At 43.7% G+C, this 26,839-nt stretch overlaps 1 long non-coding RNA gene across 1 annotated transcript; it reads left to right on the top strand.

Annotated features, from left to right (window-relative positions):
* The first annotated feature begins 11,126 nt into the window (after positions 1-11,126).
* On the top strand, positions 11,127-26,056 carry LOC136335805 (uncharacterized). Its single transcript, XR_010731314.1, has 3 exons — positions 11,127-11,434; positions 13,189-13,266; positions 25,274-26,056. It is a non-coding gene; the product is annotated as an uncharacterized lncRNA (long non-coding RNA).
* Positions 26,057-26,839: the final 783 nt, after the last annotated feature.

Raw genomic sequence — 26,839 nt, 5'->3', positions numbered from 1 at the left:
TAGTTGTTCATTGATTGCTTTTTCATATGTGCCTTGACTGTGGGCCTTCAGCAGACCTAGTAATCCCTTGCTCGAGCTGGCAACCTTGGGTCCAAGCTGGTGAGCTTTGCTCAAACCAGATGAGCCTGCGCTCAAGCTGGCAACCTCGGGGTCTCGAACCTAAATTTTCCGCATCCCACTGTGCCACCGCCTGGTCATGCTCAAATTCTATAATTAAAATTTTTTTTCTTTTAATCTTTTAATTTTTTTTTACAGAGACAGAGAGAGTCAGAGAGAGAGAGAGATAGGGACAGACAGAATCAGAGAGAGATGAGAAGCATCAATCATCAGTTTTTCGTTGTGACACCTTTAGTTGTTCATTGATTGCTTTCTCATATGCACCCTGACCACGGGCCTTCAGCAGACCGAGTAACCCCTTGCTGAAGCCAGCGACCTTGGGTCCAAGCTGGTGAGCTTTTGCTCAAACCAGATGAGCCCTTGCTCAAGCTGGCAAACCGCAGGGTCTCAAACCTGGGTCTTCCTCATCCCAATCCGACGCTCTATCCACTGCGCCACTGCCTGGTCAGGCAAATTTTTTTTTTTTTAGTGAGAGGAGGGGAGGCAGAGACAGACTCCCACATGCCTCGGACCAGGATCCACCTGACAAGCCCACTAGGGGGCGATGCTCTGCCCATCTGGGGCCTTGCTCCATCGCAATGGGAGGCAGTTTTTAGCACCTGAGGTGGAGGCGATGGAACCATCCTCAGCGCCTGGGGCCGACTTGCTCCAATTGAGCCATGGCTGCAGGAGGCAAAGAGAAGAGAGAGGGGGAGCGGTGGAGAAACAGATGGGCACTTCTTCTGTGTACCCTGACTGGGAATTGAACCCAGGACAATCGCACGCTGGGTCGACACTTGACCACTGAGCCAACCGGCCGGGGCAAGTTCTACAGGTCAAGCCTAATTTAAATATATTTTTATTACATGTTAATTATACCTGAATAAAACTGTTTATTAAAAACTGAAGTAGCCTGACCTGTGGTGGCGTAGTGGATAAAGCGTCAACCTGGGAACGCTGAGGTCGCCGGTTCGAAACCCGGGGCTTGCCTGGTCAAGGCACATATGGGAGTTGATGCTTCCTGCTCCTCCCCCCTTCTCTCTCTCTCTCTCTAATGAATAAATAAAATTAAAAAAAAATTCCTTAAAAAAAAACAAAAAAACTGAAGCCCTCCACCTGACCTGTGGTGGCGCAGTGGATCAAGTGTAGACCTGGAATGCTGAGGTCGCCAGTTCAAAACCCTGCACTTGTCTGGTCTAAGGCATATATGGGAGTTGATGCTTCCTGCTCCTTCCCCCTTTCTCTCTCTCACACACTCTCACTCTCCTCTCTAAAATGAAAAAAAAAAAAAGTGAAGCCCCCGCCTGACCAGTGGTGGCACAGTCATTTCAACCACTTGAGGTTGCTGGCTTGAGCACGGGCTCATCGGGCTTAAGTGCAGACTTGCCAACTTGAGCTTGGGGTTGCTGGCTTGATCCCAAAGGTTGTTAGCTTGAGCAAGAGGTCACTTGCTCAGCTTGTGCCCCCTGATCAAAGCACATATGAGAAGCAATCAATGAACAACTAAAGCGACGCAACTACAAGTTGATACATCTCATCTCTCTCCTTTACTGTCTGTCTATCTATCTTTCTCTCTTTCGCTTAAAAAGAAAAATGTGAAGTTCCTGCCCTGGCCGGTGGCACAGTGGATAGAGTGTCGTCTTGGTGTGCTGGCTCGATCCTGGGGGTGCCAGCTTGACCCCAAAGTTGCCAGTTGGAGCCCTGGTCAGGGCATGTATGAGAAACAATCAATGAGTGCACAACTAAGTGAAAAAACGAGTTAATACTTCTCTCTCCCCTTTTCCCTCTCTCTCAAAATAAATAAATAAATAAATAAATAAATAGTAAAGCCCACATAATACTCTATTCCTTCTCCTGCTGAATTTTTCTCTAAAATGTATCATCTTCTAGCAAACCATATATATATATTTTTTTTTTTTTTTTTTTTTTTTCCTGAAGTTGGAAACAGGGAGGCAGTCATACAGACTCCCGCATGCGCCCAACCGGGATCCACCCGGCATGCCCACCAGGGGGCGATGCTCTGCCCATCTGGGGCATTGCTCTGTTGCAACCAGGGCCATTCTAGCACCTGAGGCAGAGGCCATGGAGCCATCCTCAGCACCCAGGCCAACTTTGCTCCAATGGAGCCTTGGCTGCAGGAGGGGAAGAGAGAGACAGAGAGGAAGGAGAGGGGGAGGGGTGGAGAAGCAGATGGGCGCTTCTCCTGTGTGCCCTGGCCAGGAATCGAACCCGGGACTCCTGCACGCCAGGCCAACGCTCTACCACTGACCCAACTGGCCAGGGGCAAACCATATTTTTTACCATTATTTTGTTTATTATTAGTCTCCACCACCTCCTCCATACTAAACACAAATGATATCATTTAGGGATTTCTGTCATTTTGTTTGCTGTAGGTGCTTAATAAATATTAGATAGATGAAGACTAAAGAACAATTTTTACAAGAGTGGAATTTTCCAGTATTGAGAGCTAGTGGGCTCCTGCAACACCCAGGACAACCAGCAGAGGACAGTGCTAGCTAGGCTCAAAGAGGAATGGATCTTTGAAATAATCCTAGCCTGGAGCCCTGACTTTGGAGACCTATCTTGAGGCTCAGATATCTGAAATCAGTTCCAGCTCCACCCTGAATCAGTTCCCTCATCTACAAGTGACCCATCTACCCACCCACTTATTCATCCATTCATTCTCCCAATCATCCATCCATCCATGTATCCATCCATCCATCCATCATCTTCCCATCTATCAACCCATCCACCTACTTGTCTATCCATCCATCATCCATATATCCATCTGTCCATCCATTCATTCAATAATAACATACTGAATGTCCATCCACTGTGTGCCAACTTTGGCAATAAGCAGAGATGGAGGACTAAATTTTAGCCAGGAGGTTTGGGGGAAGGGTCCGGGCAGACATCAGGACAAAGTAAAAGGTTAGAATAAGCCCTGGCTGGGTAGCTCAGTTGGTTAAAGCATTGTATTGATATAACAAGGTTGCAAGTTTGATGTCCAGTCAGGGCACATACAAGATTCAACCAATGAATACATAAATAAGTGGAACAACAAATAGATATTTCTCTTTCTCTCCTTTTCTCCTTCTAAAATCAATCAGATTTTTTTAAATTATAATTTTATTTTTTTAATGGGGCGACATCAATAAATCAGGTTACATATATTCAAAGATCAACAAGTCCAGGTTATCTTGTCTTTCAATTATGTTGCATACCCATCACCCAAAGTCAGATTGTCCTCTGTCACCTTTTATCTAGTTTTCTTTGTACCCCTCCCCCTCCCCCTTTCCCTCTTCCTTTCTCCCCTCCCCCCATAACCACCACACTCTTATCAATGTCTCTTAGTTTCACTTTTATGTCCCACCTACGTATGGAATAATGCAGTTCCTGGTTTTTTCTGATTTACTTATTTCATTTCGTATAATGTTATCAAGATCCCACCATTTTGCTGTAAATGATCCGATGTCATCATTTCTTATGGCTGAGTAGTATTCCATAGTGTATATGTGCCACATCTTCTTTATCCAGTCGTCTATTGACGGGCTTTTTGGTTGTTTCCATGTCCTGGCCACTGTGAACAATGCTGCAATGAACATGGGGCTGCATGTGTCTTTACGTATCAATGTTTCTGAGTTTTTGGGGTATATACCCAGTAGAGGGATTGCTGGGTCATAAGGTAGTTCTATTTTCAGTTTTTTGAGGAACCACCATACTTTCTTCCATAATGGTTGTACTACTTTACATTCCCACCAACAGTGTATGAGGGTTCCTTTTTCTCCACAGCCTCTCCAACATTTGCTATTACTTGTCTTGTTAATAATAGCTAATCTAACAGGTGTGAGGTGGTATCTCATTGCAGTTTTGATTTGCATTTCTCTAATAACTAAAGAAGATGAGCATCTTTTCATATATCTGTTGGCCATTTGTACTTCCTCCTGGGAGAAGTGTCTGTTCATGTCCTCTTCCCATTTTTTTATTGGATTGTTTGTTTGTTTGTTGTTGAGTTTTATGAGTTCTTTGTATATTTTCGATATTAGGCCCTTATCTGAGCTGTTGTTTGAAAATATCATTTCCCATTTAGTTGGCTTTCTGTTTATTTTGTTATCAGTTTCTCTTGCTGAGCAAAAACTTCTTAGTCTGATGTAGTCACATTCATTAATTTTTGCCTTCACTTCTCTTGCCATTGGAGTCAAATTCATAAAATGCTCTTTAAAACCCAGGTCCATGAGTTTAGTACCTATGTCTTCTTCTATGTACTTTATTGTTTCAGGTCTTATGTTTAGATCTTTGATCCATTTTGAGTTAATTTTTGTACAGGGGGACAAACTGTAGTCCAGTTTCATTCTTTTGCATGTGGCTTTCCAGTTTTCCCAGCACCATTATTGAAGAGGCTTTCTTTTCTCCATTGTATGTTCTTGGCCCCTTTATCAAAAATTATTTGACTATATATATGTGGTTTTATTTCTGGACTTTCTATTCTGTTCCATTGGTCTGAGTGTCTATTTTTCTGCCAATACCATGCTGTTTTGATTGTCGTGGCCCTATAATATAGTTTGAAGTCAGGTATTGTAATGCCCCCAGCTTCATTCTTTTTCTTTAGGATTGCTTTGGCTATTCAGAGTTTTTTATAGTTCCATATAAATCTGATGATTTTTTGCTCTATTTCTTTAAAAAATCTCATAGGAATTTTGATGGGAATTGCATTAAATTTGTATATTGCTTTGGGTAATATAGCCATCTTGATTATATTTATTCTTCCTAACCAAGAACAAGGAATATTCTTCCATCTCATTATATCTTTCTCGATTTCTCTTAACAATGGTTTATAGTTTTCATTATATAAGTCCTTTACATTCTTTGTTATGTTTATTCCTAAATATTTTATTTTTTTTGTTGCAATTGTGAAGGGGATTATTCTTTTGAATTCGTTCTCAGTTGTTTCATTGTTGGCATATAGAAAGGCTATGGACTTCTGTATGTTAATTTTGTATCCTGCGACCTTACTGTATTGGCTTATTGTTTCTAGTAGTCTTTTTGTGGATTCTTTGGGGTTTTCGATGTATAGGATCATATCATCTGCAAAAAGTGATACCTTTACTTCTTCTTTTCCGATATGGATGCCTTTTATTTCTTTGTCTTGTCTGATTGCTCTGGCTAGAACCTCTAGTACCACATTAAATAACAGTGGAGAGAGTGGACACCCCTGTCTTCTTCCTGATTTAAGGGGGAAAGCCTTCAGTTTAGTGCCATTTAATATGATGTTAGCTGATGGTTTATCATATATGGCCTTTATCATGTTGAGGTATTTTCCTTCTATACCCATTTTGTTGAGAGTCTTAAACATAAAATTGTGTTGTATTTTATTGAAAGCCTTTTCTGTGTCTATTGATAAGATCATGTGGTTTTTGTTCTTTGTTTTGTTGATATGGTGTATTACGTTAACCGTTTTACGTATGTTGAACCATCCTTGAGATTCTGGGATGAATCCCACTTGATCATGATGTATTATTTTTTTAATATGTTGTTGTATTCGATTTGCTAGTAATTTGTTTAGTATTTTAGCATCTGTATTCATTAGAGATATTGGTCTGTAGTTTTCTTTTTTTGTGCCATCCTTGCCTGGTTTTGGTATGAGGGTTATGTTGGCCTCATAAAATGTGTTTGGAAGTATTGCTTCTTCTTCAATCTTTTGGAAGACTTTGAGTAGAATAGGAACCAAGTCTTCTTTGAATGTTTGATAAAATTCGCTGGAATAGCCGTCAGGGCCTGGGCTTTTATTTTTGGGGAGGTTTTTAATGGTTTTTTCTATTTCTTCTCTACTGATAGGTCTGTTTAGGCTTTCTACTTCTTCTTGACTCAGTCTAGGAAGGTTGTATTGTTCTAGGAATTTATCCATTTCTTCTAGATTGTTGAATTTAGTGGCATAAAGTTTTTAATAGTATTCTACAATAATTCTTTGTATATCTACGGTGTCCGTGGTGATTTCTCCTCTTTCATTTTGGATTTTGTTTATATGAGTTCTTTCTCTTTTTTCCTTGGTAAGTCTTGCCAAGGGTTTGTCAATTTTATTGATCTTTTCAAAGAACCAGCTCTTTGTTCTATTAATTTTTTCTATAGTTTTACTGTTCTCTATTTCATTTATTTCTGCTCTGATTTTTATTATTTCCTTTCTTCGGCTGGTTTTGGGTTGTCTTTGTTCTTCTTTTTCTAGTTCCTTAAGGTGTGAAGTTAAGTGGTTCACTTGGGCTCTCTCTTGTTTGTTCATATATGCCTGAAGTGATATGAACTTCCCTCTTATCACTGCTTTTGCTGCATCCCATAGATTCTGATATGTCGTATTGTCATTTTCATTAGTCTGTATATATCTTTTGATCTCTGCACTTATTTCTTCTTTGACCCATTCATTTTTTAAAAGTATGTTGTTTAGTTTCCACATTTTTGTGGGATTTTTTTCCTCTTTTTTGCAGTTGAATTCTAGTTTCAAGGCTTTATGATCAGAAAATATGCTTGGTACAACTTCGATTTTTCTGAATTTGCTGATGTTGTTTTTGTGGCCCAACATATGGTCAATTCTTGAGAATGATCCATGTACACTGGAGAAAAATGTATACTCAGTCACTTTGGGATGAAATGTCCTGTAGATGTCTATCATATCCAGGTGCTCTAGTGTTTTGTTTAAGGCCACTATATCTTTGTTGATTCTCTGTTTGGATGACCGATCTAGAGCCGTCAGCGGTGTATTGAGGTCTCCAAGTATGATTGTATTTTTGTCAGTTTTTGTTTTAAGGTCAATAAGTAGCTGTCTTATATATTTTGGTGCTCCTTGGTTTGGTGCATATATATTAAGAATTGTTATGTCTTCTTGATTCAGTGTCCCCTTAGCCATTATGAAATGGCCATTTTTGTCTCTGAGTATTTTTGTTGTCTTGTAGTCAGCATTATCTGATATGAGTATTGCTACGCCTGCTTTTTTTTAGATGTTATTTGCTTGGAGTATTGTTTTCCAGCCTTTCACTTTGAATTTGTTTTTATTCTTGTTACTTAGATGAGTTTCCTGTAGGCAGCATACAGTTGGATTTTCTTTTTTAATCCATTCTGCTACTCTGTGTCTTTTTATTGGTGAGTTTAATCCGTTTACATTTAGTGTAATTATTGACACTTGTGAGTTCCCTATTGCCATTTTATAGATTGCTTTCTGTTAGTTTTGTGTCTTGTTTGATCCTTCTCTTTCGTTTTTCTATCTTTTGTTTTTATTTGGTTGTATTCCATACATCTTTCTACTGTTGCTATCTTTTTTATCTCATGTGCTTCTGTGGTGGTTTTTTCAATGGTGGTTACCTTTAGGTAATGAAAAGGGTTCCTACCCTGTTCATTGTAGCACACTATTTTGTGAGTACTTTTGCACTCCATTGTCCTTTGCTACTGTTAATCTCCATCCTCTCCCCCATTTCTTTTTGTTGTTGTCACAGTTTAAATTTGGTTTTATTGTGTTCTTCTTGGAGCTTTTACTTGTGGCTTTATTTTTTTTTGTTCTTTGTATCTGATTGGAGAACCCCCTTTAGTAATTCCTGGAGTGGGGGTTTTTTCTCTGATTTTTCTTTAAGAGAGAGAGAGAGAGAGAGAGAGAGAGAGAAGGGGGTGGAGCAGGAAGCATCAACTCCCATATGTGCCTTGACCAGGTAAGCCCAGGGTTTTGAACCGGCAACCTCAGTGTTTCCAGGTTGACGCTTTATCCACTGCTCCACCACAGGTCTATATTCCTGCTACAATTTTCTTTTTATTTATTTTTTTATTTATTCATTTTTAGAAAGGAGAGGGAGAGACAGAGAAAGAGAGAGGAGAGAGAGAGAGAGAGAAGGGGGGAGGAGCTGGAAGCATCAACTCCCATATGTGCCTTGACCAGGCAAGCCCAGGATTTTGAACCGGCGACCTCAGCATTTCCAGGTCGACGCTTTATCCACTGCGCCACCACAGGTCAGGCGAGTGGGGGTTTTTTGATGATAAATTCCCTCATCTTTTCTGTATCTGTGAATGTTTTTATTTCTCCTTCATATTTGAAGGATAGCTTTGATGGGTATAGTATTCATGGCTGAAAGATCCTCTCTTTCAGGACTTTAAATATTGAGGTCCACTCTCTTCTAGCTTGTAGAGTTTCTGCTGAGAAATCTGATGATAATCTAATGGGCCTTCCTTTATATGTTGTATTCTTCTTTTCCCTGGCTGCCTTGAGAATTTTTTCTTTGCTGTTGGTTTGTGCCAATTTCATTATGATGTGCCTTGGAGTAGGTTTGTTGTGGTTAAGAAAACTCGGAGTTCTGTTTGCTTCATGAATTTGAGGCTTTAGTTCTTTCCACAGGCTTGGGAAGTTCTCATCTATTATTTGTTTGAGTATGTTCTCCATTCCATTTTCTCTCTCTTCTCCCTCTGATATACCTATTATTCTTATGTTATTCTTTCTGATGGAGTCAGATAATTCTTATAGGGATATCTCATTTTTTTTAAATTTGAGTCTCTTTCTTCTTCTCTCTTTTGTGCCTCAAGTTGCTTGTCTTCTATTTCACCAATCCTCTCTTCTATCTGGCCTGTTCTATTAGCCAAGCTTGTTACCTCGTTTTTCAGCTCGCGAATTGAGTTTTTCATCTCTGTTTGATTTGTTTTTATAGTTTCAATTTCCTTGGACATATATTCTTTGTGATCATTGAGTTGTTTTCTGAGCTCCCTAAATTGCCTTTCTGTGTTTTCTTGTATATCTCTGAGTATTTTTAGGATTTCTATCTTGAATTCTCTGTCATTTAACTCCAAGGTTTCCAATATATTAAATTTTTTCTCCATAGATTTTTCCTCATCTATCTGTGTTACCTCTCTTTCTTTTGTATCCATGATATTCAATTTTCTCTTCCTTAATGGCATCTGAGGGTGGTTTTGTTGATAGTATTAATGAGATTTAATAAAAAATAAAAAGTTAAAAAAATAAAAAATAAAAAAAGTTTTTTTAAAAAAAAATTAATAATGAAATAAAGAAAAATAAAATAAAATAAAAATTTTAAAAAAGGAAATTATTCCCCCCCTCCTTTTTTCCTCTCCTCTCCTCTCCACTCTTTCTTGAGAAAATGTTGTGGTGAACTGTGAATTATATTGTATTTAATAGAACAAACAATGCCTATAATGGAGGGCCTTTATTGGGGAAAAGTAATAAAGGGGCAAGAAAAAAAATAATAAAAATAAAAAATAAAAAAGGGGGGGTATGGACCCACAAAAAGCAAATAATGAAGAAATTTGGATCAAGAATAAAATGATTTGCATTTAGGTGCTGGTTGACTAAGAGTTATGATGAGAGGAGTAAGAGGGAAACAGGAAAATGGGGGGACAAATTAAAAAATTACTATTGTATTTAGTGGAACAAGAGCTTGATAAAATGGAGAGCCAGGGATGGGAGCACTGCTAGTGAGTTAAAAAGGTGAAGTAGCCCTGGCCGGTTGGCTCAGCGGTAGAGCGTCGGCCTAGCGTGCGGAGGACCCGGGTTCGATTCCCGGCCAGGGCACACAGGAGAAGCGCCCATTTGCTTCTCCACCCCTCCGCCGCGCTTTCCTCTCTGTCTCTCTCTACCCCTCCCGCAGCCAAGGCTCCATTGGAGCAAAGATGGCCCGGGCGCTGGGGATGGCTCTGTGGCCTCTGCCTCAGGCGCTAGAGTGGCTCTGGTCGCAACATGGCAACGCCCCGGAGGGGCAGAGCATCGCCCCCTGGTGGGCAGAGCGTTGCCCCTGGTGGGCGTGCCGGGTGGATCCCGGTCGGGCGCATGCGGGAGTCTGTCTGACTGTCTCTCCCTGTTTCCAGCTTCAAAAAAATGAAAAAGAAAAAAAATAATAATAAAATAAAATGGTGAAGTAAAAAACCCCCAAAATGCCACAAACATAAGTTTGAGTCCCAGATAAAATAATTTGTTTGTTATTGAGGTTTGAATGAGAGGAGACGTAAAGGAGAAAGGAAGAAACTAATATAGAGGGAGAAAAGAAAGAGAGAGAGAAAAAAAAGAGGGAACCACTAAAAGAAGAAAAAAGAAAAAAGAGAAGAGAGAGAAAGAGAGAGAGTTAAGGGTTTTGGAGTGCAACCCTCATAGAGAGAAAGGAAGAGGAAAGAAAAGGTAATGGGAGATGTAACACTTATGGGTAGTGTAGTTCAAGGAGAGGAGAAAGTAAGACCGGTAGAGAGTTAAACGACCAAATTGGAGGAGGAAAAAAAGAAAAAAGAAAAAAAAATCAAGGATGAAGATAAGAGAAACAAACGACCAAATATAATAAAATGGGATAGGTTATAAAGTCTGCGGATTATTCTGATTTTGAGAGGTTATCTTCTTGCTTTTTCTTTTCTCTCCCTCTTCCTGGTCAGTGACTCTGTACCCCGGGTTCTGCCCCTTTGGCACGCTCAGGTAGAGTTTTGCAGTTGATAAGTCTCTATGGTGATATCATGTATTGTGCTTCAGTCTCGTTGGCAGTCGAGGCTCATTAGCATTTATAGGCTCTGACAGTGAGAGAGTCCGTGTTCCTGGAGCCTCTCTCCTAGTCTTTCCTTCCTCAATTAGTAGCCTGAGAATCCAGCTATGGGGTTGCTGCTGCCTCTGCCTGGATAGTAAGAGGCTCAAAGAGCTGGCAACTCCCCACTGTATTCCCACTCAGCACAGGGCTCTGGGTAAGGCTCAGTCAGTCAGAGCCGCTAGCATAATCAGCTGGGGCTTCCGCCCACTCAAAGACCTCTGGCTCTGCCACTCTGTCTGGTAACACGGGCGGGCACCCACTCCCAGGGCGCTTGGAGGAAACTCTTGTTCACTATCTGTGCACGCAGACCAGGATGTTAGACCGGAAGTCTCGCCTTCTGAGTGAAACCCCCCGCCCGCACTGAAAAGTTCCAGTGTTGGAATTGGCTCTCACTCTGTCCCCGTGTGCAGCTTTTTCAAGGCGCTGGGGCGGCCTGAGACTCCGCCCTCGGCTCACACAAAGGCCACCGACTCTGCCCCTCCGTGGGACAACACGGGCTCCCACTCCCGAGGTTCTGGGAGGATTCTCCTGCCCACTCTCCATGCGTGCAGACCAGGATGTGAGGCCGGAGTCTCGCCCTCTGAGTAAAACCTCCCGCCAGCACTGAAAAGTTCCAGTGTTGGAATTAGCTCTCGCTCTCTCCCCGTGTGCGGCTCTCCCAGGGTGCTGGGGTGGCCCGGAGGCTTTCGGCCCACACAAAGGCCTCTGACTCTGCCTCTCTGTGGAGTAACACGGGCGCACCCTCCCGGAGCTTTGGAAGGAATCTCTCGCCCACTATGTGCCGACTAGGGGATCAGGTAAAATGGCTGCCCCGCTTGTCTTTCTTTGTCTGGGTTTAGCGCGAGTGTTAGCTGTATTGCCCGGGTTGTCACAGGAACAGTTTTTCCTCAGCTTGGATCTCCGTGCCACAGCCTGGTTCGGCCGTTTGTGCCGCGGCCTGGATCTATTCACCCCCTTTGCCCGCCTTAGTTTCTTTTTTTTTTTTTTTTTTCTGAAGCTGGAAACGGGGAGAGACAGTCAGACAGACTCCCGCATGCGCCCAACCGGGATCCACCCGGCATGTCCACCAGGGGCCACGCTCTGCCCACCAGGGGGCAATGCTCTGCCCCTCCGGGGCATTGCTCTGCCGCGACCAGAGCCACTCTAGCGCCTGGGGTAGAGGCCAAGGAGCCATCCCCAGCGCTCGGGCCATGTTTTCTCCAATGGAGCCTTGGCTACGGGAGGGGAAGAGAGAGACAGAGAGGAAGGAGGGGGGGTGGAGAAGCAAATGGGTGCTTCTCCTATGTGCCCTGGCCGGAAATTGAACCCGGGTCCCCTGCACGCCAGGCCGATGCTCTACCGCTGAGCCAACCAGCCAGGGCCCGCCTTAGTTTCTATATGCTCAGTTTCCAGTGAAAACCGCCTTGTTTAGGTTAGTGAGGAAGGCGGAGCATTTCTTACTCCCTATTTCCTTCGGGGTTTGGTTATATATTTAGCCAATTTTTCGCTCAATCATACCTTTGGGTGTATTGCGAAACATCTGGAGGCTCCAAGGATAGGTTTTTCTGTTTCTGGTTGAAGATCTTGTTGAGGTTTGGGGGATATTTATCAGTATCGCTTCCTACCCCGCCATTACTCTCTCAATCAGATTTTTAAAAAAGGTTGGAATAAACAGCATGATGGAAGAACAGAGAGTAGACTAGTATGGATGAAGTACAGTGAGCAAGGAGGGGAATGAATGGAGGTGAGGTTGGTGAGTTTGACAAGGCCAGATCAGGCACCACCTTACAGGAGCAGTCATTGAATACTTATGATGTAGCCCACATGTACTCTATTTTGATATTTGAGACAATGGATGAGGGTCATCTCTTTTTGTTCTTAACAGAAGAGACTCAGGGAAGTGAGGTCAATTAATCAAAACCCTACAGCTGGTAAATTGCTATGTTCAAATCCAGTTCTCAAGTTTTTCTCCTACTCTTAGCTAACCTTGGATACAATTCGGATACCATTAACAAGTTCTCTCATCTGAACTTAGGTTCACTGCTATGAAGCTCAGTCCAATGATGGGGGGCATTTAATGTTTTAACCATCAAATGTAAAAGTTGTGATAATGCTGTGTAACAAACTACACCAAAGCTCAGGGGCTTAGACTATCATCATTTATTCTCAGCTGCATGTCAGCTGGGCATCTGCAGATCTAATCTTGTTTTAGCTGGTAATACACTGCTCACAAAAATTAGGGATATTTTATTGCTTCATATTCATTTTAAAATATCCCCTAATTTTTATGAGCAGTATAGTTCCAAGCTTTGGGTTGGCCTATGTATATTCCATGCATGTTGCACTGGAAAATGTTTAACAACTGGATAGTGGGAGGGGGACATTTCATTTGTCATCTTTACCAATGTCTATGGTGTAAATACTCCCACTGTGGCTGATTTCAAGCTAACACAGTAATATCATTGAATGCAGGGTTGGGAAGAGATGTGCAGTAGTGGGTCTGTTCAGCTTTGCTATACCAAAAATACCACAGACTGGATGGCTTATAAACACAGGCATTGATTTCTCACAGTTCTGGAGGCTGGCGGTCCAAGTGCAAGGTGCCAGTAGCTTCAGTGTGTGGTGAGGGCTGCTTCCTGTTTCATAGAAGGTAGGTACCTTCTCTCTGTGTCCTCATATGGTAGAAGGGGAGGGATCTCTCTGAGGTCTCTAAAGGCACTAAGCCCATTCACAAACACTCTGCCATCATGACCTAATCACCTCCCAAAGGCCTAACCTCCTAACAACATCACATAGGGGGGTAAACTTCAAGATATAAATTTGGGCCCTGGCTGGTTGGCTCAGTGGTAGAGCGTCAGCCTGGCGTGCAGAAGTCCTGGGTTCGATTCCTGGCCAGGGCACACAGGAGAGGCGCCATCTGCTTCTCCACCCCTCCCCCTCTCCTTCCTCTCTGTCTCTCTCTTCCCTTCCTGCAGCCCAGGCTCCATTGAAGCAAAGATGGCCCGGGCGCTGGGGATGGCTCTGTGGCCTCTGCCCCAGGCGCTAGAGTGGCTCTGGTCGTGGCAGAGGGACGCCCCGGAGGGGCAGAGCATTGCCCCCTGGTGGGCAGACTGTAGCCCCCGGGTAGGCGTGCCGGGTGGATCCCGGTCGGGCGCATGCGGGAGTCTGTCTGACTGTCTTTCCCCGTTTCCGGCTTCAGAAAAATACAAAAAAAAAAAAAAAAAAAAAGATATAAATTTGAGGGGACATATTCAGTCCATTGCATATACTATTTCCATCCTACTGACAAATATATAAATAACATCAAAAGAATGGTATAATAGTAGAATAATAGCAATCATGATTTTTGAGTATTATTTTTGCTTTAATTATAATTTATTTAATTGTATGTTTACATAATTTGATTTTTTTCTTTTATTTGTCCTCTTTTTTTTTTTGGTATTTTTCTGAAGTGAGAAGCAGGGAGGCAGACAGACAGACTCCCACATGTGCCTGACTGGGATCCACACAGCATGCCCACTGGGGTGAGGCTCTGCCCATCTGGGGCGTTGCTTCGTTGCAATTGGAGCCATTCTAGTGCCTGAGGTGAAGGCCATGGAGCCATCCTCAGCACCTGGGCCAATTTTGCTCCAATGGAGCCTTGGTTGTGGGAGGGGAAGAGAGAGAGAAAGAAAGGAGAGGAGGAAGGGTGGAGAAACAGATGGGTGCTTCTCCTTTGTTCCCTGGGCCAATGCTCTACCACTGGCCAGGGCCTGCATAATTTGATTTTTTTTTTCAGAGACAGAGAGGGATAGACAGGGACAGACAGACAGGAATGGAGAGAGATGAGTAGCATCAATCATTAGTTTTTCATTGCGCGTTGCAACACCTTAGTTGTTCGTTGATTGCTTTCTCATATGTGCCTTGACCATGGGCCTTCAGCAGACCGAGTAACCCCTTGCTGGAGCCAGCAATCTTGGGTTCAAGCTGGTGGGCTTTTTGCTCAAATCAGATGAGCCCGCGCTCAATCTGGTGACCTCGGAGTCTCGAACCTGGGTCCTCTGCATCCCAGTCCAATGCTCTATCCACTGCGCCACCACCTGATCAGGCCATAATTTGATTTTTAATACTGTGTTTAAAAACCAGGTCACATAATTCCTGAATATTTAACAATGAGCCAGTATGAGCCAGCTTCAGCATACCACTAGTTCATGTCTGTGCTCATCTTCCTGTGCCAGCCTGGACCAGGTGCAACTTTTGAGCACTTGCCATCATTTGACTGGCTAGAACAAGTCAGGGCCACACACACACACACACATACAAACACACATACATGAACACACACCCATTGGTCAGGGACAGACTCTTTTCCTAAGGCTGGAAGAACTCACCCTCACCTGATAAAGTGTGTTGACATAGAGAGGGACAAAGAATATGAAAGAATAAAACTGCCGGGGTCCAGCCCCGGCGGGGGGATCCAGGGGTCCCACAGGAGGAGACGGCGTCGGCGAAAACGTAGTGAGAGAGCCGAATTCTTTTCTTTCTGTTTATTCTCCGGTTAGCATTTACTGCCAGGCATCTCTGCTCAATGCTAGTATAGCTTCCTTTTTATACACACACACCAGAGTTACAATCACATGATGTTAATTATTACTTTTGTTTCACTATGTTTTCATGTTTCCGGATAACAGTTAATTTACATCTATGAGTCACAAACCAGGTAGCAAATCATTCAAAATACAAAATAACTTGAATAGTGATAACAACATCAGTAAAAGCTTTTTAATTATTAGTCTGTTGTGAGTTAAGGGGCAGAGAGAGATTTAGCAGACGACTAACAATGGACCACCACTTGCTCAGGTAAATGGCCTTGAGTTTATGCAGTGTCCTACAAGATTCTGAAAGGCTTGCCTCTAAAGAAATTAACATAACATTAAGGATAGCTTTCACCCAAAGATATGCAGAGTGCACTTGCAAGATAGTCCAGCAGCAACACAAGATATTAACTGTTATTACTTCCTACATTTTATTTAAACACTAGTTAAGTTCTGACTCTATTCTTCTCAGAATATACCACTATTTGCAGATCAAATAAGCAGGAAGAAAGGAAGGTTTCTCTACTTATCACATGAAAAGGCTAGGGAGGAAAAAATGTTAAGTGAAGGCCGAAGGGTGCTTTGTGCACAGCCACTGCCTCCTAAGTCACAATTTATTCTTTTTAACATGATTAAGAAGGAATTCTCCTACAAACTTAACCCTTTACGAGGGATATCATAGCCAGCCTCTTTATGTCTATGAGCCCAGTTTAAGGGGCTTACAGGCTTTTCTGTGGAACTCACACCCTCTGTCTCATATCCAAAGAAATCACTACGAATCTACAGGGAAAGCACGGTACTATTATCCCTGTGCCACAAATAATAGCACACACCCAGAAAAGGGGGGATATAAGGCCAGATTAATTCAAAAAGTCAAAGGGGGGAGTATCGTTGTGCCTATCCTTTGTGGTGACTTTGTCACCCCGCAGCCATTGGTCTTCACTGCAGTGACTTTGTCACCCCGCAGCCATTGGTCTTCTCTGCTGTGACTTTGTCAATCAGCAGTTTTTGATCTTCTTCTGCTGTGACCTTGTCAGCCAGCAGTTGTGGGTCTTCTTCTGCTGTGACCTTGTCAGCCAGCAGTTGTGGGTCTTCTCCTGCTGTGACCTTGTCAGCCAGCAGTTGTGGATCGGCTCCCAACATAAAACAAGGAACTACATGTGCTATTGTGGCTTTCTATTTAAAAACCAACAACTATTGAGCTATGTTTAGGAAATACTTCTCCTCCTGTGTGTTTCCTTTATTCTCACACATTTGCCATGCTTACAACATTCTGACACCAAATATGTGGGGTTTTCCCTTAAACAAAGCAATTCTCTGTGACATCAGCTGGGAGTCCTACAATTCAACTCAATTCTGACACCATCTACCTGAAAATGGCATCAGACCCCAGAGGTAAAGTGTTCAGTCCCTAGGCCCTGGCCAGTTAGCTAAGTGGATTGAGTGTCAGCCCAGTGTTTGGATGTCCTGGGTTCGATCCCCAGTCAGGGCACACAAGGGAAGCAACCATCTGCTTCTTCCCCCCCCTCCATCTCTCCCTCTACCCCTCCTGCAGCCAGTGACTTGATTGGTTCAAGCGCCGGTCCCTGGGCACTGAGGATAGCTCGGTTAGTCCAAGCATTGGCCCCAGATGGAAGTTGCTGGGTGGATCCCAGTGGGACTGCATGCAGGAGTCTGTCTCTCTATATCCCCTCCTCTCACTTAAAAAAAAAAAAAAAGAGTTCAATCCCATTAGACTACCCCCTCTTCAGATGCCAATCACAAGTCTAGGTTGTCACCTATGCTTCTAACAGGCTATAAATCAGAAGTTACCATGACTCTTCCTTAGGTTCAATTAATTAGCTAGAGCTGCTCACAGAACTCAGGAAAAACAGTTTATTTACTGTTGATTGGTTTATTATAAAAGGATAAGATAAATGATACAGATTAACAGCCAAATAGGAGAGATGCATGGGGCAAGGTATGCAGGAAGGGACAAAAAAGCTTCCATGCCCTGTTCAAGGCCAGAGCTTTCTCTGAACTTCCACACACACGTTCACTAACCTGGAAGCTCCCAAAGCCCAATACCTTTGGGATTTTTATGGAAGCTTTGTCATGTAGGCACGATCAATTATTAACTCAATCATCCCCCCCCCCCCCGTCCTGTCCCTGGAGGATGGGAGTGGGGTTGAAAGTTCTAAACTTCTAATCATGGCTTGTTTTTTAGAGTGACTGGTCCCATCCAGAAGCCACCAAGTCACTTCATTAGAACAAAAGACACTCCTATCACCCCAGAAATTCCCAGGGATTTAGGAACTCAGTGTCAGCAACAAGGGGCAGACACAAAATATTAGAACAGAAGATGTATTCTGGCCGAGTAGATCAGTTGGTTACAGCACCAACTTGATACGCCAAGGTTGTTGATTTGATCCCCAGTTAGGTCACATACAAGAATCAACCAATGACCTAACTGGTGCTAGCACAGTGGATAGTCGCTGAGATCCCAGGTTCAAAACCCCATGGTCTCCAGCTTGAGCATGAGTTCATCCAGCTTTAGCGTGAGGTTGCTGGCTTAAGCATGGGATCATAGACATGAACCCATGGTCACTGGCTTGAGCTCAAAGGTTGCTGGCTTGAATCCCAAGGTTACTGGCTTGAGCCCAAGGTTGCTGGCCTGAGCAAGGGGTCACTGGCTCAGATGGAACCCCCCCAATCAAGGAATGTATGAGAAAGCAATCAATGAACAACTAAAGTGCTGCAACTACAAGTTGATTCTTCTCATCTCTTTTTCCTTGTCTCTCTCTCTAAAAAGAATCAACCAATGAATGCATAAATAAGCAAAACAACAAATCAGTGTTTCTCCTCTCTTTAAAATCAATCAATAAATTTTTTTTTTCAGAGACAGAGAGTCAGAGAGAGGAGTAGATAGGGACAGACAGACAGGAACCGAGAGAGATGAGAAGCGTCAATCATCAGTTTTTCATTGCGACACCTTAGTTGTTCATTGATTGCTTTCTCATATGTGCCTTGACCTCGGGCCTTCAGCAGATCCAGGGAAGCCAGGGACCTTGCTCAATCAAGCCCAGGGACCTTGGGTCCAAGCTGATGAGCTTTTGCTTAAACCAGATGAGCCTGTACTCAAGCTGGCGACCTTGGGGTCTCGAACCTGGGTCCTCCGCATTCCAGTCCGACGCTCTATCTACTGCGTCACAGCCTGATCAGGCTCAATAAAATTTTAAATTAAAAAAAAAAAAAGAACTGACCAGGCAGTGGCACAGTGGATAGAGCATCGGACTGGGAGGCAGAGGACCCAGGTTCAAGACCCCTAGGTCGCCAGCTTGAACGCGGGCTCATCTGGTTTGAGCAAAGCTCACCAGCTTGGACCCAAGGTAGCTGGTTTGAGCAATGTGTGACTCAGTCTGCTGAAGGCCCACGGTCAAGGCACATATGAGAAAGCAATCAATGAACAACTAGGGTGTTGCAATGCGCAATGAAAAACTAATGATTGATGCTTCTCATCTCTCTCTGTTCCTGTCTGTCCCTGTCTATCCCTCTCTTTGACTGTCTGTCTCTGTAAAAAAAATAAATAAATAAAATTAAAAAAAAAAAACCCCAAAACACCTAAGAGACAGCAATCAATGAACAACTAAGGTGTCGCAACAAAAAACTGATGATTGATGCTTCACATCTCTCTCTATTCCTGTTTGTCTGTTCCTATGTATCCCTCTCTCTGACTCTCTCTCTGTCTCTGGAAAATAAAAAAAAAAGATGTTTCACCCTTGCCTGATAGCTTGGTTGGTTGGAGCATTGTCCCAAGGCGCAGAGGTTGCTGGTTCGATCCTGGGTCAGGGCACATGCAGGAACATGCAGGAACAACTCGATGGATGTTCCTGTCTCTCTCACTCTCCCTCTCTCACTAAAATCAATAAAACAAACAAACAAACAAAAAGATTCCCCTAAGTGCTCTTATTGCTTAGAAAACGTAAGTGTATTAGGAGCTCTAACCAGGAGCCAGGGGACAAATATACATATATAATTTCACAAAGTATAATTTACATGCCATAAAATTCAGCCTTTTTAATGTCCAACTCAGTAGTTTTTAGTATATCCACAAAGTTGTGTAACCATCACTACTTTCTAATTCTAGAACAGTTTCAGCACCCCCCGAAAAGTAAAAAACAAAGAAACCCTATACCCATTAGCAAGCATTTCTCATCCCTCTCCCCAGCTCATGACAACCACTTCCTATCACTGTGGATGTGCTTGTTCTGGATATTTCACATAAATGGAATCACAAACCATGTGCTTTTTGTGTCTAGCTTCCCTGACAGTCAGTTTTCAAGGTTTACCCATTTTGTAGCAAATGTCAGTGCTTCACTTCTTTTTATGGCTTAGTAATATTCCAGTGTGTAGTTAGACCACATTGTGTTTATCCATCATCTGTTGATGGACATTTGAGTTAATTCCACTTTTTGACAATTATGAACAATGCTGGTGTAATCATTTGGTACAAGTGTTTGTGTGGATATATATTTTCTTTTATTTTCTTTTTATTTTTCATTTTTCCAAAGCTGGAAACGGGGAGGCAGTCAGACAGACTCCCGCATGTGCCCGACCGGGATCCACCCGGCACACCCACCAGGGGGCGACGCTCTGCCCACCAGGGGGCGACGCTCTGCCCACCAGGGGGCGATGCTCTGCCCCTCCGGGGCGTCGCTCTGTTGCGACCAAAGCTACTCCAGAGCCTGGGGCAGAGGCCAAGGAGCCATCCCCAGCGCCCGGGCCATCTTTGCTCCAATGGAGCCTCAGCTGCGGGAGGGGAAGAGAGAGACAGAGAGGAAGGAGAGGGGGAGGGCTGGAGAAGCAAATGGGCGCTTCTCCTGTGTGCCCTGGCCGGGAATAGAACCTGGGACTTCTGCACGCCAGGCTGACGCTCTACCACTGAGCCAACTGGCCAGGGCTGTTTAGCCTTTTGAGGAACTTTCCGACTGTTTTCCACAGCAGCTGACTCATTTGACATTTCCATAAGCAACGTATAAGTTCCAATTTCTGCACATCCTTTCCAACACATGTTATCTTTTTAATTCAAGCCATACCAGTATGTATGAAGTGATATCTCATTGTGCTTTGACTTGCATTTCCCTGATGGCTAATGACATTGAGCATCTTTTCATGAGCTCATTGACCATTTATGCATCTTCTTTTTTTCTTTTTAATTTTATTTATTTTTTACAGAGACAGAGAATGAGTCAGAGAGAGGGATAGACAGGGACAGACAGACAGGAACGGAGAGAGATGAGAAGCATCAATCATTAGTTTTTCATTGCGCATTGCAACACCTTAGTTGTTCATTGATTGCTTTCTCATCTGTGCCCTGACCGCGGGCCTTCAGCAGACCGAGTAACCCCTTGCTCGAGCCAGCGACCTTGGGCTCAAGCTGGTGAGCTTTTGCTCAAATCAGATGAACCTGCGCTCAAGCTGGCGACCTTGGGGTCTCGAACCTGGGTCCTCTGCATCCCAGTCCGATGCTCTATCCACTGCTCCACTGCCTGGTCAGGCTATGCATCTTCTTTGGAGCAATGCCTATTCAGATTTTTGCCTCTTTTTAAATTGAGTTTTATTATTATTATTAAGTTGTAAGAGTTCTTTACTCTAGATACATTACTCTTATTAGATATCTGATATGCAAATATTTTCTCCGATACTGTGGGTTGTCTTTTCATTTTCTCAATGGTGTTCTTTGAAGCACAAAAGATTTTCACTCTGATGATGTGTAATTTATCTATATTATGTACGCTCTTATACATATTTTTTGGTGGACTAGTGCTCTCATTTCTCTTGGTTATACATCCAGGACTAGAATCGCTGGGTCATAGGTACAAGTATGTCAGTTTTTTTTTTTTTTTTTTTTTTTTTTTTGTGTGTGTGTGTGTGTGTGTGTGTGTGACAGAGACAGAGAGACAGAGAGAGGGACAAACAGACAGGAAGGGAGAGAGATGAGAAACATCAATTCTTTGTTGCAACTCCTTAGTTGTTCATTGATTGCTTTCTCATATGTACTTTGACTAGGGGGCTGCAGTAGATCGAGTGATCCCTTGCTCAAGCCAGCGACCTTGGGCTCAAGCCAGTGACCTTGGGCTTTTTAAAGCAAACAACCTTTGGGCTCAAGCCAGTGACCATGGGATCACGTCTATGATCCCATGCTCAAGCTGGATGAGCCCAAGCTCAAGCCAGCTACCTCTGTGTTTTGAACCTGGATCCTCTGGGTCCCAGTCGTTCTATCCACTATGCCACCGCCTGCTCAGGCACAAGTATGTTAGTTTTAATAGTTGATGACAAATAATTTTTTTTTTGCCTTTTAAATATTTATTTATTCATTATAGAGAGGGGAGAGAGAGAGAGAGAGAAGGGGGGAGGAGCAGAAAGCATCAACTCCCATATGTGCCTTGACCAGGCAAGCCTAGGGTTTTGAACCGGCAACCTCAGCGCTTCCAGGTCGACGCTCTATCCACTGCAGCACCACAGGTCAGGCGATGCCAAATAATTTTTCTCTTTTTTAATTTATTGATTTTATAGAGAAAGGGAGAGAGAGAAACATAAATTTGTTGTTTCTATTATTTATACATTCTTTGGTTGATTCTTGTATGTGCCCTGACCAGGGATAGAATCCATAACCTTGGTGTATCAGGATAATACTCTAACCAACTGAGCTACCTGGCCAGGGCAAATCAGTTTTTCAAAGTGTAAGAATTTACAATTCCAGCAGCAGTGCGTGGGTATTCCGGTGCTATCTGTTCTAACACTTTGTTTTGTCAACAATATTTGTTCAATGAACACAGACACATAAGGTGATTGTTAAGGTACACATATAGCAGATGAAGAAGTTGGGTCTTAGAGAGGGAAGTGGCTTGCCCTGGTCACCATCTGGCTCAGACTCAGAACACCTTCTGCTTCTGCCTCTGAAGGGTGGAGTCTCTAGGGTGATACCTGGTTACTGGGTGAGTGATTGGGCACCTCCAGCCCCACAGACACCAGTTAGGCAGCCTTAGGTCCCTGGTGGCTAGGAAAGGGGTCCCAGCAATGAACCCATCATCTTGCGTCACCTATTGTGCTGGTAACCACAGAGACTGGGTCTGTAGGGAGGATGTGGAGAAGATGGCAACTTCTGTTAAGACAATGCTCCACCAGGATTTCAACCTGACAACATGATCCTGGGCCTCGCTTTCCTTGGTTGTAAAGTGGGGTTATGATATTCCCTGTTAGCCTAATCTCATGGGAGGAAGGAAGGGCAAATGTGTTAATTATGTTGACATTGATAATAATAATAAGCATGCTTATTGAGCATTTTTTTTCAACAATTTTTAAAATTGTATTTATTATTTATTTTTTACAGAGACAGTGAGTCAGAGAGAGGGATAGACAGGGACAGACAGACAGGAACGGAAAGAGATGAGAAGCATCAATTATTAGTTTTTCGTTGTACGTTGCAACACCTTAGTTGTTCATTGATTGCTTTCTTATATATGCCTTGACCGCGGGCCTTCAGCAGACCAAGTAACCCCTTGCTGGGGCCAGTGACCTTGGGTCCAAGCTGGTGGGCTTTTGCTCAAACCAGATGAGCCCGCGCTCAAGCTGGGGACCTCGTGGTCTCGAACCTGGGTCTTCCGCATCCCAGTCCGACGCTCTATCCACTGCGCCACCACCTGGTCAGACTTATTGAGCATTTAATATAAGTTTTGTCTATGGTGCCTAATTTAATGCCCATATGTGGTTCAGATGAAAATCAGAGGCTCAAGATCCTTGTCCAAAAACAACCAGTAAAAAGGCAGAACAAGAATTTGAACCCACTTGTGTTTCTACCGGGGAGTCCTACCTTCAGTATTCCCCCAGAGGGAGGCTCTGATTGGGCCACTAAGTAACCAGCTGGCTAGAGCTCAGGTACCTTCCCCCCGACTGCTTCCTTAACTTATGGCTGGCTACATCAGGCAGCCACTCCCTGTCAAGGAACTATGATTGCATGACAGTGTTACAGATAACAAATATGGCTACCCAGGCTCCTGTAAGTACCTAGGTTCAATTTTCCAAAAGACTGCTATGGGCTTGGCAGGTGCTTGGTTTCTGGGTAGTAATGCCACCTAAAATACAGGACTGCCACTTAATTTTACTAAATAAATTTTTATTATTTAAATGGGGTGACATCAATAAATCAGGGTACATATATTCAGAGAAAACATTTCCAGGTTGTTTTGTCATTTAGTTCTGTTGCATACCCATCACCCAAAGAGAGATCGTCCTCCGTCACCCTCTATCTAGTTTTCTTTGTACCCCTCCCCCTCCCCCCTCCCTCCTTCCCTCCCCCTACCTCCCATAACCACCACACTCCTGTCATGTCTCTTAGTCTCACTTTTATGTCCCACCAATGTATGGAATCCTGCAGTTCTTGTTTTTTTCTGATTCGCTTATTTCACTCCGCATAATGTTATCAAGATTCCACCAATCTGCTGTAAGTGATCCGATGTCATCATTTCTTCTAGCTGACTAGTATACCATGGTGTATATGTGCCCCATCTTCTTTATCCAGCCTTCTTTTTTTTTTTTTTTTTTACAGTGATTAAAAGCCTTTAAGCAAACTCTTGGCCAATACAGCAAGAATCCATAAAAGAGTAGTGTCCTTAACATGTTCACCAAGTCCAAGTTGGCCCCATCACCATGCCAAATCCCTGAAAAATGCAACCCAACCACAGTTCAGTCTGTTAGGATCTGTCACAGGGAGCAGGAGTCCAGGAAAAGTCCACATCCAGGAAAAGTCCGCATGGCACTGGAATTGTCACCATTCTATACTTTGCAGCTCATGTCCAAGTCCCAGTGACTGCTGCTTCTAGCTGGTAATGATTCAGGTAGACTGGAGAAGCCAATTGCAACATGCGTGGATATGGGGCTTCTGTTCTCCTCTGCCTGGAGAGATGAGAGCAGGTAGCTTTTCCCTGGAGCTCTGTGACTGTGGCATGGTAAAGAGAACTTGGGATACACTAAGCTGGGTGGTAAAGGTAGATTCATAATAGAAGTTGGCAAAAGGGGGAAAGAGAGCTGTAATTAGGAGTAGGTCCCAGCCTGAAATATGAGTGGGGCATTGAGATAGGACGGATAAAGGAAACACTATATATTAAGCAAAGCAGCAGAAAATAGGACTATCAACACCCACAACAGAGATCTTTGAGGGAAGAATAAAAAACCTGACTATTCAGGCAAAACATAGTTAAGTGGCCCTTGTGCAAATGAGATCAGTTTACCTGCTTCTTGGAAGAAATACCCTAGGCTCGTCCACAGTGTCGTAGATGGGGCCGACGGCCCTGGGCACCTTCAGCCTTCAGTGGCAAACCCCAGCTTTCTGGGCAAGGTTAGGTCATAGGTGGCTGGAGCAGGGCTGGAAGAGACTGAACCCTCCCTTAGAGGAGTGAGGGGGAAGCCTACCTTCCAGTGTCCCTGTTTCCTCACAGTAGAGGCATGTAAGCCTGGCAGGCTTTAGCTCAATGACTTTCCTTTCCACTATTGAAGCAGGACCCAGATTGCATCCTAGGAGACCCCTTTGGGGTGTTGGAGCCTTTAAGGGTGTATCCTAAAAGCTGGTAGTTCCCCTGATCTCTATTGGGCTTTTTCTGCCTCTAGGTATCTTAAAAGCCATGCTCAGAAGATCTCGCTGAGGGATTAGAGGATCCCCATCTGCCTATATAAATTTTTTCCATATATCTGGAGCTATTTGGAAAAAGACAAAACAGTGTTATTACTCTCCACCCCTCCCCCTCTCCTTCCCCTCCGTCTCTCTCCTCCCCTCCCACAGCCAAGGCTCCACCGGAGCAAAGCCACCCCGGGCCCTAAGGATGGCCCCATGGCCTCCGCCTCAGTTGCTAGAATGACTGCCACTTAAATTTGATGTCACACAGTGAATACTGTTTAGTGTAAGCATGTCCCATTATTTGTATTACTATAAAATACATACATAAAAATATACTTATATTACTAAAAAAAGTTTGTTGTTTATCTGAAATCAACTCTAATTGGGAATCACCTATATTCATTGGCTAAATCTGTCGATCCTAATTCCAGGGACTCTGCTGCAGCAGTCCACAGGGAGGAATGGGAAAAAGGACAGAAGGAAGAAGCTAATGAAGAAATTTGTTCCTGCATGGGGACTAAATCTGTGGGTTGTTGATTCTGGCCCCACCGGCTCTCACCCATATTGCAGCCCCATCTTCTCCCAAGACCCTTCTCTTCTTTCCTCCCATGAAGAGGACAGTCGAAAGATATCTTATTTTTCTCCTGATTCTTACAACATCCACTGGAAAAATCATGGGAACAAATTTACTGACCTCCAACAACTCTGGCTTTTCCAGCATTACATAGAAAACTGAGCCTAAAGACCCAGGATTAGAAGCAGCTACTTCCAGCTTCTTTCTCTGTGTTTCAGAAACAGTCTTTTCCCCACCACTGTCACCTTCACTGGTAAAGCATATCTGATAAAGGCCTCCAGGACACAATTATGGTCCCAGAAAGATGGGTTTATTAACTTGCTGCAGCAAGAGAGACCATGTGGGCCCTGGCTGGTTTGCTCAGTGGTGGAGCGTTGGCCTGGCGTGCGGGAGTCACAGGTTCAATTCCCGGCCAGGGCACACAGGAGAGGCACCCATCTGCTTCCCCACCCCTCCCCCTCTCCTTCCTCTCTGTCTCTCTCTTCCCCTCCTGCAGCCAAGGCTCCATTGGAGCAAAGTTTGCCAGGGCGCTGAGGATGGTTCCATGGCTTCTGCCTCAGGCGCTAGATTGGCTCTGATTGCGGCACTGCGATGCCCCAAGATGGGCAGAGCATCGCCCCCTGGTGGGCATGCCTGGTGGATCCCGGTCGGGTGCATGCAGGAATCTGTCTGACTGTCTCCCTGTTTCCTACTTTGGAAAAATACAAAAATACAAAAAAAAAAAAAAGAAAAAAAGAAAAAAAAGAAGAGATTGTCTTGTTTATTTATTTCTCCTTTGTTTTTAATCAGCATGCTGAAACACACTGGAATAATAGAAAGATTTTATTTATTGATTTTACAGAGAGAAGAGTGGGGGGAGCGAGAAGTATCAACTCATAGTTGCTTCACTTTAGTTGTTCATTGTTGGCTTGTCATATATGCCTTGACTGGGCAAGCCCAGGGTTTTGAACCTGGAACTTCAGCATTCCAGGTCAATGCTCTATCATTGCACCATCACAGGTCAGGCAACCAACTGGGATAATTTAAAGTCAAAACTTGGATACTCAAGTTTGTCCAGGAGTGACTTTGTCTAGGCCCTAGGAGATGTGTCAGAATAAGAATGGCTTCCTTCAATAACATATCTCCCCGATGAACACCCATTGGGAATCTCTAAATGTGAAAATATTTAGAGATTCCAGGAAAGCTTCAAGGTCCTGGGCTGCCCTAGAACTCAAGGCTGATCACAGCTTGAGGCCAAGTAAGTACCAGAATATAAGGAACCCTGAGGTGTAGTTAGCAAGACAAAGCTGGAGCTAGAACCCCACAAACTCAAACCTCTGGCCAACAGAGGCAAGCTGGGAGCATTTCAGTACCGTGGAGAGTTCTGAGATGCCCAGACACAGTGGCCTGGACTGAGGGGGGTGGGAAGGTGCAATCTCAGATC

Source organism: Saccopteryx bilineata, chromosome 1, assembly GCF_036850765.1.
Source record: "Saccopteryx bilineata isolate mSacBil1 chromosome 1, mSacBil1_pri_phased_curated, whole genome shotgun sequence".
Taxonomy (NCBI): domain Eukaryota; kingdom Metazoa; phylum Chordata; class Mammalia; order Chiroptera; family Emballonuridae; genus Saccopteryx; species Saccopteryx bilineata.
Note: the sequence above shows the minus strand (reverse complement) of the source record. Positions and strands in the feature narration are given on the sequence as shown.